Below are 14026 nucleotides of genomic sequence, written 5' to 3'. Positions count from 1 at the left end.
AGGGGGGTTTAGAAGAGTAAGATGGAGGAATTGGAGTGTGTCCTGTCCTTCTTCTTCTTCCTCTTCTCCTCCATCTTCTTTAGCCACGGTGGCACCTTTGGATTAGTTATTACTGAGAGTGCACCGAGTTATAAGAATAAATAGTATTGGGGAAAAATGATAAATATTGTACACGTAACAATGGGTATAAAGATACGTAGCTGCCCGAGAGGGCAGACAGTGTACTCATGGCTGACTGCTGAGCAGATCTCTGTTCGGCTGAAAGAACATCTTTTAGATAAACAATTAATAAACATAAAAACCGAAAGAAGAACTGAAGCCTCTTCTCGTCCTTCGATACGTGGGCTGCCCCAAGGCCACCCCGGGCCTTTCTAGGCCCCTCAAACAGCCGAGATAACCGGACACCAGCAGAGCTTTGCTGGAGCTGTCACTCCCTCCTGGACACCCACTGACCTTGTGGCACCTGGATGGTCCCCGCACTGAGCCCCCCGAGGACGTCAGGCAGGACGTAATCCTTGATCCTGTACCTGGGGAGCCAGCCCAGGATGGGGAACAGGCGGAAGAGGGTGAGCCTGAACCTGGAGGCTGAACATCTGGAAGGGAGATAAAAAAAAAAGAAAGCAGAATTGAAAGGTGGAGAATGGGAAAATGAAAGGAGAACTGGAAATAAGGAAGGATCTGCCCAGGAATGTCTCAGCCTTTCTCCCTCACCAGATTCTGAGCCCTCTCTTTTCTCTATTATTTCCTTCCTTCTTCTGAGGAATGGAGATAGATTTCCAAGGAACTCATCAGCAGGGTTATTAACCTTTGCTTACATATTATTAGCCTTTCTTTAAGGTGGTATCGGTTTCAATCAGACAGCTGAGAAAAGGAAATCTCAGCTGGAAAACATAATAAAATAATCCACACGTGCCTACATCGCCAATTGTGCTTTTCCCATTATTAAAAAAACAGGGAAACAGGATCCCAAATCCCAAATGCACCCAGTTCTGCTGAGAAAAGAGACACCAATTTCATTTTCTTCAGCCCAATTTGCATTTCTCCCTTGCATCCATCAAACACCTGAAGAGCACATTTTTATTCCCCACGATAAAAATGTGATCTGGATTCCCAAGTCTGAATTACACCCCTCCAATTCCAGATTTAGTCAGGAATTGGAGAGGTATGATAATATAAGCAGTCCCTGTTACCTGAAAAGGTTTCTCAGTTTCTCCCCGACGGGGTAAGCTCTGGTTTTCTTCTCAAACTCCTCGTCGAAGAGGCTGACAGAGTAGGCAGCACGTTCGATGGCATAGCGAGGCCTGGCCTGGCTCATCTCTGCATCATTTGGATTTTTTAAAAAAAGAAAAAAAAAAGGAAAAAAATTTTAAAAAAATAGAAATAGCAAAGGCAAGAATGCGGCTGGAGTTGGCCCAGAGCGGACACCTCCAGCGTCTGGAGCCCTCCCCTGCTCCTCCACCCTAAATAGTTTCCCCGTGGCAGAGAGGCAGGTCCTGGGAGTGGCTTCTCCCAGCTCCAGGGGCTGCTGCTCTCCCGGCTCCTCGGAGGTGATGCTGATGAGCGGTGTTAATGAGCGGTGCTAATGAGCGGTGCTAATGAGCGGTGCCGTGCCGGGGGACCCTGGATTGCCCGGCAGTAGGGCAGGGTCAGGGTTAATCCCAGGTTAGGGTCGGGGTTAATCCCGGGTTAGGGTTAGAGGTGTTAACCGCAGGTTAGGGTCAGGGTTAATCCCGGGTTAGGGTTAGGGTTACCCCCGGATCAGGGTTAGGGGTGTTAATCCCAGGTTAGAGTTAGGGGGTGTTAATTCCAGGTTAGGGTAAAGTGTGTTAATTCCAGGTTAGGGTTAGGGTTAACCCCAGATCAGGGGTAGGGGTGTTAATCCCAGGTTAGGGTTAGGTTTAATCCCTGGTTAGGGTTAGGGTTAACCCCAGATCAGGGGTAGGGGTGTTAATCCTAGGTTAGGGTTAGAGGGGGGTTAATCCCGGGTTAGGGTCAGGGTTAATCCCGGGTTAGGGTTAGGGTTACCCCCGGAACAGGGTTAGGGGTGTTAATACCAGGTTAGAGTTAGGGGGTGTTAATTCCAGGTTAGGGTAAAAGGTGTTAATTCCAGGTTAGGGTTAACCCCAGGTTAGGGTTAGGGGTGTTAATCCCAGGTTAGGGTAAAGGGTGTTAATTCCAGGTTAGGGTTAGGGTTAATCCCAGGTTAGGGTTAGGGTTAACCCCAGATCAGGGTTAGGGGTGTTAATCCCAGGTTAGGGTTAATCCCAGGTTAGGGTTAGGGTTAACCCCAGATCAGGGGTAGGGGTGTTAATCCCTGGTTAGGGTTAGGGGTGGTTAATCCCGGGTTAGGGTTAACCCCAGATCAGGGGTAGGGGTGTTAATCCCTGGTTAGGGTTAATCCCAGGTTAGGGTTAGGGGGGGTTAATCCCGGGTTAGGGTTAGGGTTAACCCCAGATCAGGGTTAGGGCTGTTAATCCCAGGTTAGGGTTAGGGTTAACCCCAGATCAGGGGTAGGGGTGTTAATCCCTGGTTAGGGTTAGGGGGGGTTAATCCCAGGTTAGGGTTAATCCCTGGTTAGGGTTATGGTTAACCCCAGATCAGGGTTAGGGCTGTGATTCCCAGGTTAGGGTTAATCCCGGGTTAGGGTTAACCCCAGATCAGGGTTAGGGCTGTTAATCCCAGGTTAGGGCTGTTAATCCCCGCTCTGGCAGTGCCTTTTTGCCTCGGGCGGGGCTCTTGACCTTTCCCATGGCTCGGTTTCACCACCGAGGCTTTGCCAGGGTGGTTGATACTGGCACAGGGGATCGTTGAGGGCTGCGTCCCTGCCGAGGCGTTCCTGCCACACTGCCCAGCATTCCAGAACCTTCCCAACGCTCCCGGCCGTGGGTGAGAGCCCGGGCTCCTCTAGGAAGTGATGCTCGGGGTGATAACTGTTGCTAACTCATGGGCAGTGATGGAGATGCCCAAACATCCCGGCAGACCTGTCCTGCCCGGTATCTGGGTCTCAGCAAAGGGGACGATGAACCTCAGCCATCCCTGATTTTCCCGTGCCCAGGAGAGGGGGAATCACCCCGGGCTGGGAGGGCAGGAAGTGGTCAGATATAAAGCCAGCACCTCGGTAATTATTTGTGTTTTGGTGTGAATCTAAATGGGTCATTGCCCAACACAGGAGGAGAAGAGGGGGTGGGAAATGTGGTGATTCAGGCAGGAGAATGCATCGAGAAGCAACATCCAGGCTGTTGAGAGGTTACAGAGCGATCTGGATGTGCCAGAGCCTCCCCTCCCCTGTCTGGGATGCGCAAAATGTCCTTGCACAGGGCTGGGGAGAGCCCCGGCCGTGCCTCGGAGCGGGAACGGGAGGGGATTGCAGAGAGCGGGGCAGGAAGGAGGGGATGATGCAGGAGCCGAAACTTTGGGGAGAATTTAGGTCAACAGCATCATTATGCAAATAGCAGCTAATGGCTCTAGAAAGGGAGGTCATCAACCCTTTTAGAGATCACAGGGGCCATCAGGAGCGCTCTGCTGTAAAACTGCCCCGGCCGTGCGGGGTTTGAGATTCCAGCTCTGGGCTGCGCCCACGGGGATCGGGACCAAAGGAGAAACCCGAACTGTGCCTGATCCAGTGCCCTCTGCAGGGCATCCCTGCCGCTCCTTTTCCCCTGGAGATTCCCCTCCAACAGCCAGGACAAGCTTTGCCTTTGGATAATAACTCTGTCTCCTGGGCTTTTCCCAGTCCCTCATGCCCTCTCTGATAAATAATCATGGTTTTCCCACTTTTCCCAAGATCCTGTGGCTGTTCCCGGCTTCCCTCCCAGCCCCACAGCTGTGCTTGGAATTTCCAGTTCTCCTTGGTGAATATTTTGTAGGTCCAGACTCAGTTTCTGAGGGCTGACAATCCCACCCCAGTGGGAGATTCCCCTCCAAGGGTAAGGACAAGCTTTGCCTTTGGATAATAACTCTGTGTCCTGGGCTTTTCCCAGTCCCTCATGCCCTCTCTGATAAATAATCATGGTTTTCCCACTTTTCCCAAGATCCTGTGGCTGTTCCCAGCTTTCCCCCAGCCCCACAGCTGTGCTTGGAATTTCCAGTTCTCCTTGGTGAATATTTTGTAGGTCCAGACTCAGTTTCTAAGGTCTGACAATCCCACCCCAGTGGGAGATTCCCCTCCAAGAGTAAGGACAAGCTTTGCCTTTGGATAATAACTCTGTGTCCTGGGCTTTTCCCAGTCCCTCATGCCCTCTCTGATAAATAATCATGGTTTTCCCACATTTCCCAGGATCCTGTGGCTGTTCCCAGCCTTCCTCCCAGCCCCACAACTCTGCTCGGGATTTCCAGTTCTCCTTGGTGAATATTTTATAAATCCAGACTCAGCAATAGTTTCTGAGGGTTGATAATCCCTGGTGGTCTCTCTGGTCTCCATCCCTTCTGCCACCAGACAGACCCCAGCAGCCAATTAAATCCCAGCTCTTTAATGAAATTCCCCCGCTGAGTGAAAGTGTTGGCAATCAGGGAAAAAAATAATCAACAGAGCAGGTATAGAGGGGAAAAAATATCCCCATGATTAAATTCCATCTTAAACAAACAGGCTCGTGATGTCAGCGTCCCGGACAGAGTCAAGTTCTTGACTTGGCTTATCACAGCCTTGCCCAGATCAAACAGCAGCTGAAACCTCGGAGATTTGGGCAGTAAAGAGCACGAGGAGCTGCTCCTTGAACAAAAGGCAAATCCAGCTGGGCCTGGAGCTGCTGGGATGAGCCCAAGGCAAGCTGCAGAGCTGGTTTAGAGCAATTCCATAGTGTGGAGGGGAGAGCGGGGTGCCAGACAGCTGCTGCATTGCAGGGACCAGGTTTTTCCAGATCTCCCATCCAGTTTGAGCGTGGAAATAAAGGACAAAGTGTGGGAGAAGAGCTCCAGGAGCTCACAAGTGTTCAGGCAGCCCATCCCTGCAGTGGGTGATGCTCAGAAATGTGAGATTTGACTTCACTGAGTACACAAATGGGATGTGATATCAGAGCAAACAACACCTGAGAGCAGAGCTGCTCTGCTCCGGCAACGTGATGTGGGTGACCAACACTGTCCCAACACGACATGGGTGTCCCCTTGGTGCAGACCTGCTGCTCCCAGCCCTGCCAGGCCCAGGCCAGGCTGTGCACGCCAGGCCCAGACCTTTTCTGCCAGAGTTCATTCTGCAAACACGCTCAGGGAGCCCTTATCTGCTGCCCCGTGCTGGTGATAGCTGTGCTTGGGAAGAGGAAAGTCACATTGAGGTTCCTACCTGGTGTTGATAGGAGCCCCTGGCACGAAGCCACTTTCCTGCACTGACGTAGGCACAGAACAGCAGCTCCAGTCCAAGGAATGAGTCAAAATTTGTGGCAGAGCCACCTGACCCCTGCCTTAGGTGTGACCCAAACTGATCCCAGGGCTGCAGATGGACAAATGTCCCGTTCAGCCAGCTGCTTCTTAATTTTAGGGATTAAAAATCAGTGCTGCTGAAATAACACTTCCTCCTCGGCCTGCCCCTCTCCATCCCCCCTCTCCTTGCACACCCAGCCCTCGGTGCTGTTTGCTCCAGGACTGGGTTCAGAGGTCCAGCCCCTTGCCAAGCCCGTGTGAATCTCCATCCAAAACAGCCCCTCCCGGCCCCATTGCCCAAGGAAGGGCCATAAAAGCAGCTCCCCCCCGTCCCCCAGAGCAGCAGAGCGCAGGCACAGGTGCAAGGGTTTGGTTGCAACACCAGGACAAGGTCTTGATCCCATGGCCCTGGACTGGAGCCTTCAGGTGCCACAGGAGCCCTGGGGCGGCGGGGACAGAGGGACCCCAGGCCCGGCAGGGTCAGCAGGGGAGCCTCAGTTCTACCCTGAGACCTGCCTGGCACAGGGCTGTGCTTTGGGTGCCAGATGTGGTGGTGCCAGCTGTGCCAGTGCCAGCTGTGCCAGTGCCAGATGTGCCAGTGCCAGGCTCTGCAGCACCAGATGCTGCCCCATCACCATCTCCCCTGAGGAGCAGGAGGCTGCTGCTGTCACTCACTCAGCTCAGGTGTTTCGGGAGATGTTGTACAATTCCCCTCTGCCATGGGCACTGGCAGATCCACCCCCGCACGCCCTGGTCACTCCCTGCAGCCTCCTGGCACTGGGAAGGTGCCAGAACCCAGTCCAGCTGATGGACCTCACCAGGAACTGACCCCAGAGCCTTCAGCTGGGCCTTTTGGGCACAAATTCTTTTTTCCACTCAGAATTTGGTTGGTTTAGTTCTGTTTTACCTTTGGCTCTGGATGGCCACAGGCCTCACCTACAAATGGACTGATTCAGGAAGAGAAGCTGGCAGTGATCTGCAGTCCCACATTTGTGGCATGAGTGTTTTGGGGGAAAAAATCATTCCCAGTAATGTGGGGAGGGGAGGAAGCAGGAGAAAGGAAGGAGGGGTTTATTCAGGACCCAGTCCAGCTGATGGACCACACCAGGAACTGACCACCAAGGAACCCCAGAATCTTCAGCTCGGGCACAAATTCTTTTTCACATTTAGAATTTGTTTGATTTAGTTTTGTTTTCCTTTGGCTCTGGATGGCACAGGCTTCGCCTACAACAGAACTGATTCAGGAGGAGAAGCTGGCAGTGATCTACAGTCCCATATTTGTGGCACGAATATTTTGGGGGGAAAATCATTCCCAGTAATGTGGGGAGGGGAGGAAGCAGGGGCAGGGAAGCAGGGGCTGTATTCAGAGCTGAGTCCAGCTCATGGACCTCACCAGGAACTGACCACCAAAGCACCCCAGATTCTGCAGCTGGCACACTTGAGCACAAATTCTTTTTCCCACTCAGAATTTGGTTGATTTAGTTTTGTTTTCCTTGGGTCTGGGTGACCATAGGCCCCACCTACAACAGAACTGATTCAGGAAGAAAATCTGGCAGTGATAAAGGCACATCTACAGTCCCACATTTGTGCACAAGTATTTTGGGGGGAAAAGTCATTGCCAGTAATCCAGGGAGGGGGAAGAAGCAGGGCAGGGGATGTATTCAGGGGGTTGATGCCATGCACTGGGCACACACTGGGGTTCAACCTTTTCTGAACCTTTACCCATTAGAAATAGAAGAGAAAGACACCAGGAGAGCATATAAATCTGTTATGAAAAACATCCCTGCCTCAGGAAAGGCAGAATGCCAGAATCCATAAAATTCAGTCAAAACTTTGCTGTTCCAGTCCGTTTTCCAGGAGGAACCACAGTGGAACAAGAGCCAGAGGAGGAAGGGGCTGCAGGGAGGTGCTGAGGGGCTCTGGGGCAGGCAGGGAATGGGTCCTGAGGAGGAGGAGACATCTCCAGACATCTCCGCTTCCCTCCAGCTCCCCCCTCCCACCCCCGTGCCCCCAGCGCCCCCCAGCCCCTTCCCCACTCCTGCCCCTCCACCAGGGAACAGCAGCCATTCCACCAACGCTTCCTTTCCGTTCAGATGCAATATTTGGAGCATTCCAAGGTGGTTTCCATGAGCAGAGGGTCCTTTTGTGCTTGGGAGTGACGCGGCCCAGCTCAGGCAGAGGGCAGAGCTCTCGTGCTGCCGCTGCTGGGCCGGTGCCAATGTTTGATGTCCCACTCCACACGAGTTCCTAACCAAACTAGCTCTGTGCCTGGTAACCAGAATAATCAAATCCGCAGGCATCTGCCAGCTCCTGAGGGTGAAGCCAAGGTGTTTGGCTCGCAGGGTGTTTGTTAAGTGAAATGTTTATGCACAGCAGCTCGGCTCCCGGGCTTTGCTGTCAGGGAGCAAACTGTGGGCACGGGGATGTGCCCTGCACTACAGCAGGGCAGCAAAGCCCAGCTTGGACCCACTTTCCTGGGATTTGTTTGATTTGTTCCAACCCCACCCCAGCTCCGTGGCTCTGTGGGGAAGGGCTGGGCTGGGGTGAGGCATCGGGCACATGGCCTGGGGTGCTGCTGGGGGATGTCCATCCCAAGGTCTGTGTGTCTGTATGGACATCCCAAAAGCTTCCCTGCCCTGCTGTCCCCACCTTGGTGAGTGTGCAGAGCAGTGCCTGACCCCAACAGCCTCTCAGCCCAGCCCCTGGAAGTGCTGTGTCCATCCCCTTCCCATGGAAAAGGCAGCTGGGATGGGCAGGAGTGAACTGGAAAGGGAATTTAGAGGAAGGAGAGGTGAGGCTTTGCTGTCCCTCAGTGCCACAGTCTCTGTTCTTCACCTGTTTCTCACACAGACCCTCGGAGAGCAGGTGGGCAATGCAAATCTGAAGGAATTATAAAGTTTGCAGCGTTCTTGCCAGCACAGATCTGGGATGCCTGCTGACAGCTCGCTCCTCCTCATGCTCCCTCCCCTGTGGATCCACTCTGGGACAAGGAAAAACACCCTTGGGGTCAGCCTGTCCGTCCTGTCCCGGAGGAGGAGGATGGGACAGAATCTCTGAGCCAGGGCAGAAACACGGCGTGACCAGGACAAATGTCACAAGTGACTGCAATGTCACTTATCTCTGAGGGAAAGGAGGACAGTCCCCAGCTCCAGGCTCCAGCCTGCTTACAAACAAGGTGTGGACAAATTTAATCAGGGCAGAGCAAAAAGCATCCCAGCTGTGGGAGCTGCACTTTTCCACCACGGGGCAAGATTAAGGGGATATTTCCTCTTGTTTATATACAAAGGATCCTGCCCAAACGGGAGCTCAGCATCCCTTGAAAGGGCTCTGGGAGGAGCTGGAGACCCTGCAGGGCTCACAGCTGTCTGTGTGACAGCTCTCAGTCTGGGAGCATTCCTCATTCCCAGTTTAATGATTCCCCCCTAACCTGACTGTGAGCCCAGGGTGCCTTGTGCAGCCAAATCCCCTTTCCTGGGCTGGATTCCAGAGCTTCCCAACCCCAGGCTCTGGGTTCCACATCCCTCCCCTCCATCCCGGGATGTGCAACACCCAATTTGGGCTGCAGCATCCTCACTTTCCACAGACCCATGCACAGAAAGTTCTGGTCACAACAAGGGTCCAAAAACTGAGTGTTTCTCATCAGAGTTGCCTGTCCGATATCAGGCAAATCCCTCCACACATCTCAACAGGGTAAGATGGCAGGATTTATTCTGGCAATAATTAATTCACATATTTGGCTCTTCCAGCCTCTCTCTTCATCATAAATCAAGCTGCTGGATGGTTGGTGTTGCTAATTCCTGAGTAAATCTGCTGCTGTAAATCCCCTTGGTGAAAGAAGGGAGGGAAAGGGAAGGGAGGGAAAGAGAAGGGAGGGAAAGAGAAGGGGCGAAAAGAGAAGAGGGCAAAAAAAGGAAGGGGAAAAAATAAAAAGAGAGAAAATAGAAGTACCAGTTCTCCAAATAGTGCGTTTCACACCCAGTGGCTGTGCAAGCGGAGTGTAAATCCCCCACGCCCACCCAGACAAAGAGGGCGATTGTTGGCGTTACCTGCGCCTCGGGAGGGTGCAGATGCGGCAGGAGAGGTGCTGCAGGAGCCGAGCAGAGGTCTGCGCTCAGAGCAGCCCGTGAGTCATTTATAAATCACCTCAGTCAAGGGGACCGAGGGCTGTGCTCGGCGCCTGATTGGCCTGAGGAGGTAATTGCGAGCAGGTACACCCAGGCTAAGCTCAGGAGATAGCCAGGGGAGATAAGGGGAGATCTGAAGAGGGAGAAGAGCTTTTTTGGATGTCCCCCCTCACCCCACCCCTTCCCGCTCCGGCCTGGCTTGTTTGATCCCCTGTGCGGGTCCCTCGGTGCTCGGGGTGACAATAACCCATATTCACCTCAGCCTGGCTAACACGGGCCGGGGGCAGCAGGACAGGCTTTGGTGGGGGCTGTGGGCAGCGTCTGCCCGGCCTTTGAGCTCCGGCATGGACAATGGGGCGCTTTGTGCCAGCGCCCGGCCCCGGCGGGGAGCGCTGGGCAGCGGCGAGCGGAGCCCAGGTTCAAAGGGATGGGAACAGAGGGGAAACTCGGGATTGTGGGAGCTCTCGGGGATGTGCGGGAGCGGAGATATCTGCCATCGGCCTGGAGGGCACCTGGCCACGCTCGGTGTGTGACAGGTTCGTGTGATCCCCCCGGTGGGGACAGCGCTGGGCAGCGGGGAGCGGAGCCTCTGTCACTGCCAGGTTCAAAGGGATGAGAGGAGCAGGGAAAAGAGGGGAAACTCGGGATTGGGGCTCCTGGGAGCTCTCGAGGATGTGCGGGAGATATCTGCCATCAGCCCGGAGGGCACCTGGCCATGCGCTGGGTGTGTGACAGGTTCGTGTGATCCCCCTGGCGGGGACAGCGCTGGGCAGCCGGGAGCGGGGAGAGGAGCCTCTGTCACTGCCGGGTTCAAAGGGATGAGAGCAGCAGGGAAAAGAGGGGAAACTCGGGATTTGGGCTCCTGGGAGCTCTCAGGATGTGCAGGAGATATCTGCCATCAGCCTGGAGGGCACCTCGGCACGCTCGGTGTGTGACAGGTTCGTGTGATCCCCCCGGTGGGGACAGCGATGGGCAGCGGGGAGCGGAGCCTCCGTTCATTGTCAGGTTCAAAGGGATGAGAGGAGCAGGCAACAGAGGGGAAACTCGGGATTGAGGCTCCTGGGAGCTCTCGGAGATATCTGCCATCAGCCTGGAGGGCACCTGGCCACTCTCGGGGTGTGACAGGTTCGTGTGATCCCCCTGGTGGGGACAGCGCTGGGCAGCGGGGAGCGGAGCCTCCGTCATTGCCGGGTTCAATGGGATGGGAGCAGCGGGGAGCAGGGTGGAAATTCTGGATTGGGGCTCTTGGGAGCTCTCGAGGATGTGCGGGAGATATCTGCCAGCAGCCTGGAGGGCACCTGGCCATGCGCTGGGTGTGACAGGTTCGTGTGATGCCCCTGGTGGGGACAGCGATGGGCAGCGGGGAGCGGAGCCTCCGTTCATTGTCAGGTTCAAAGGGATGAGAGAAGCAGGGAACAGAGGGGAAACTCGGGACTGAGGCTCCTGGGAGCTCTCGGAGATATCTGCCATCAGCCTGGAGGGCACCTGGCCACTCTCGGGGTGTGACAGGTTCGTGTGATCCCCCTGGCGGGGACAGCGCTGGGCAGCGGGGAGCGGAGCCTCCGTTCATTGCCAGGTTCAAAGGGATGGGAGCAGCGGGGAGCAGGGTGGAAATTCGGGACTGGGGCTCCTGGGAGCTCTCAGGATGTGCAGGAGATACCTGCCATCAGCCTGGAGGGCACCTGGCCACTCTCGGGGTGTGACAGCTTCGTGTGATCCCCCCGGTGGGGACAGCGCTGGGGCGCTGGGCAGCGGGGAGCGGAGCCTCTGTCACTGCCGGGTTCAAAGGGATGAGAGCAGCGGGGAACAGAGGGGACTGAGGCTCCTGGCAGCTCTCGGGGATATCTGCCGTCAGCCTGGCAGGCTGTGTGACAGGTTCGTGTGATCCCCCTGGCGGGGACAGCGCTGGGCAGGGAGGGGCCGGAGCTGCAGTTCCGCAGCCACCCCTGAGGTGCTCCCTGAGGTGCTGCTCGGTCTCCTGGCGTGGGAGCCGCCAGGGTTTGGGGAGAGGCAGCGTTCGGAACTGGAAAAGCTCCTGGGACAGGTCAGGGAGCAGGCAGCTCAGAGCAGGGGATGACACTCATCCCGTGCTGCCATCGTGTCCAACCCGTGGCAGCATCACCGTGCTGAGCTGGGGCCAGGACCCTGATGCTCTCCTCCAGCATCCTGATCTGTCTTCTCCAGGATCCTGATCTCCTCTTTTCTCTAGGATCCCGGACATGAGAGGAGTCCAGGATCCTGGAGTTCTCTCTTCTCCAGGTTCCTGGGCTCCTCTCATGTCCAGGCTCCTGCACTCCTCTTCTCCAGGATCCTGATCTCCTCTCTTCTCTAGGATCCTGATCTTCTTTCCAGGATACTGATCTCTCTTCTCCAGGCTCCCAGACTCCTCTCTTCTCCGGGATCCAAATCTCTCTTCTCCAGGATCCTGATCTCCTCTCCAGGATCCTGATCTCCTCTCTTCTCAGGAGCCTGAACTCCTCTCTTCTCCAGGATTCTGATCTCCTTTCCAGGATCGTGATCTCCCTTCTCCAGGATCCTGATCTCCTCTCTTCTCAGGAGCCTGAACTCCTCTCTTCTCCAGGATTCTGATCTTCTTTCCAGGATCCTGATCTCTCTTCTCCAGGATCCTGGAATCCTGCCTTCTCCAGGCTCCCAGACTCCTCTCTTGTCCAGGCTCCTGGATTCTTTTCCTCTCCAGGATCCTGATATCTTCTCCAGGTTCCTGGACTCCTCTCGTGTCCAGAATCCTGATCTCTCTTCTCCAAGATCCTGACCTCCTCTTCTTTCCAGGATCCTGAAATCACTTCTTCAGGCTCCTGGACTCCTCTCTTCTCCAGGATCCTGATCTCCTCTCTTCTCTAGGATCCTGATCTTCTTTCCAGGATCCTGATCTCTCTTCTCCAGGATCCCAGACTCCTCTCGTGTCCAGGATCCTGATCTCTCTTCTCCAGGATCCTGATCTCTTCTTTCCAGGATCCTGAAATCACTTCTTCAGGCTCCTGGACTCCTCTCTTCTCCAGGATCCTGATCTCCTCTCTTCTCCAGGATCCTGATCTCCTCTCCAGAATCCTGATCTCCTCTCTTTCCTCTCAGACTCCTGGACTTCTCCCAGGGGGATTCGAGAGTGCAGGCGCCAGGTGCCAGCCAGGCTGCTGCAGGTGATGACATGGACAGGGACATCAGCAGGGACACGTCCCCGAGGGAATTGGCCATGGAAGGCAGCTGCAGGGGGTAATTTGCCGTGGAGGAATTGATCCCTCGTGTTCCCGTTGTCCCCAAGGGCGGCTTGGCACGGGGTGTTCACGGGGATGATGTCACTGATATATCAGACACGACACACACACACGTGATCAGGGCCGGGAAGAAAAAAAGATTTTTATTCTGCGTGTTCTCCAGTTTATAAACTCTTAATAAAGCCTGATCTTAAGTCATTAACTACACCACAATAACATTATATTAATTGGTGCAAAGCAATTAACAGCAATATAATTGGCAAAAGTTTTACAGAAATTTAATAAGGCACGTATACAGATTTACTTATGCATGTAGTCTAGCTTAGAAAGATTTTCATGTATCTTTTCTAATCAGTTTCCATGCTGGCAGCTTTGTCTGTTTCTTTGTTTTGGATACACTCAAAAATAATCAATTAACTATCAATCAACTAACTATTAATTCAGCTTGGCTTGCAGGCTGAATAGGGTGGCTCTGGTGTCACCGAGATGTGACGGGAAAAGGGAGCGGACAGACGGACAGATGGACAGACAGACAGACAGGCGGGGAATGTGAGGGGAGGGGGGAAGGCAGCGGTGCGGGCTGGGCTCGCTCCCACAGTAAAAACTTTCCTTTAAATTCCTAAATTCTCCTTTCAATTCTCCTAAAAATTCTCCTTTATTTTGACATGAAACAAAATTCAAGGTAAAGTTTGATGCTCAGGCTTTTCAGAAAATAGGGAGTGCAAATAACTCTTGTCACTGTAATTTTATTTTTTTTAATAGAACCAAAAAAAGTTAAATTACTTTTAACTTTTCTAAGTTTTCTAAGGACTTATGGAAATCAATTGGTGGAGGTGGTGAGACCGAAGTATAATTAGGAGACTGAAGTATAATTAATAAGTATATTATATATTAATAAGTATTATATATATAAATGCAATATATATTAATATATTATATACATTATATTTATATAATATATATTAATATAATATACTATATACTATATACTGTATACGATATATGATATACAATATACTATATACTATATATACTACATAGCATATATAATATAATATAATATAATATAATATAATATAATATAATATAATATAATATAATATTATATTATATTATATTATATTATATTATATTATATTATATTATATTATATTATATTATATTATATTATATTATATTATATATAAAATATTTATATATTTATTTTTATATATATTAATTTATATATATATTAATAAGTACAATTAATCTGAAAAGAAAATATCATTTACCTCAGTTGTGTACAAGTTTTTTACCAGGAATTCTAGACTTTTAAAC

The sequence above is a fragment of the Zonotrichia albicollis genome, chromosome 28 (assembly GCF_047830755.1).
Source record: "Zonotrichia albicollis isolate bZonAlb1 chromosome 28, bZonAlb1.hap1, whole genome shotgun sequence".
NCBI classification, from domain to species: Eukaryota; Metazoa; Chordata; class Aves; order Passeriformes; family Passerellidae; genus Zonotrichia; species Zonotrichia albicollis.
Note: the sequence above shows the minus strand (reverse complement) of the source record.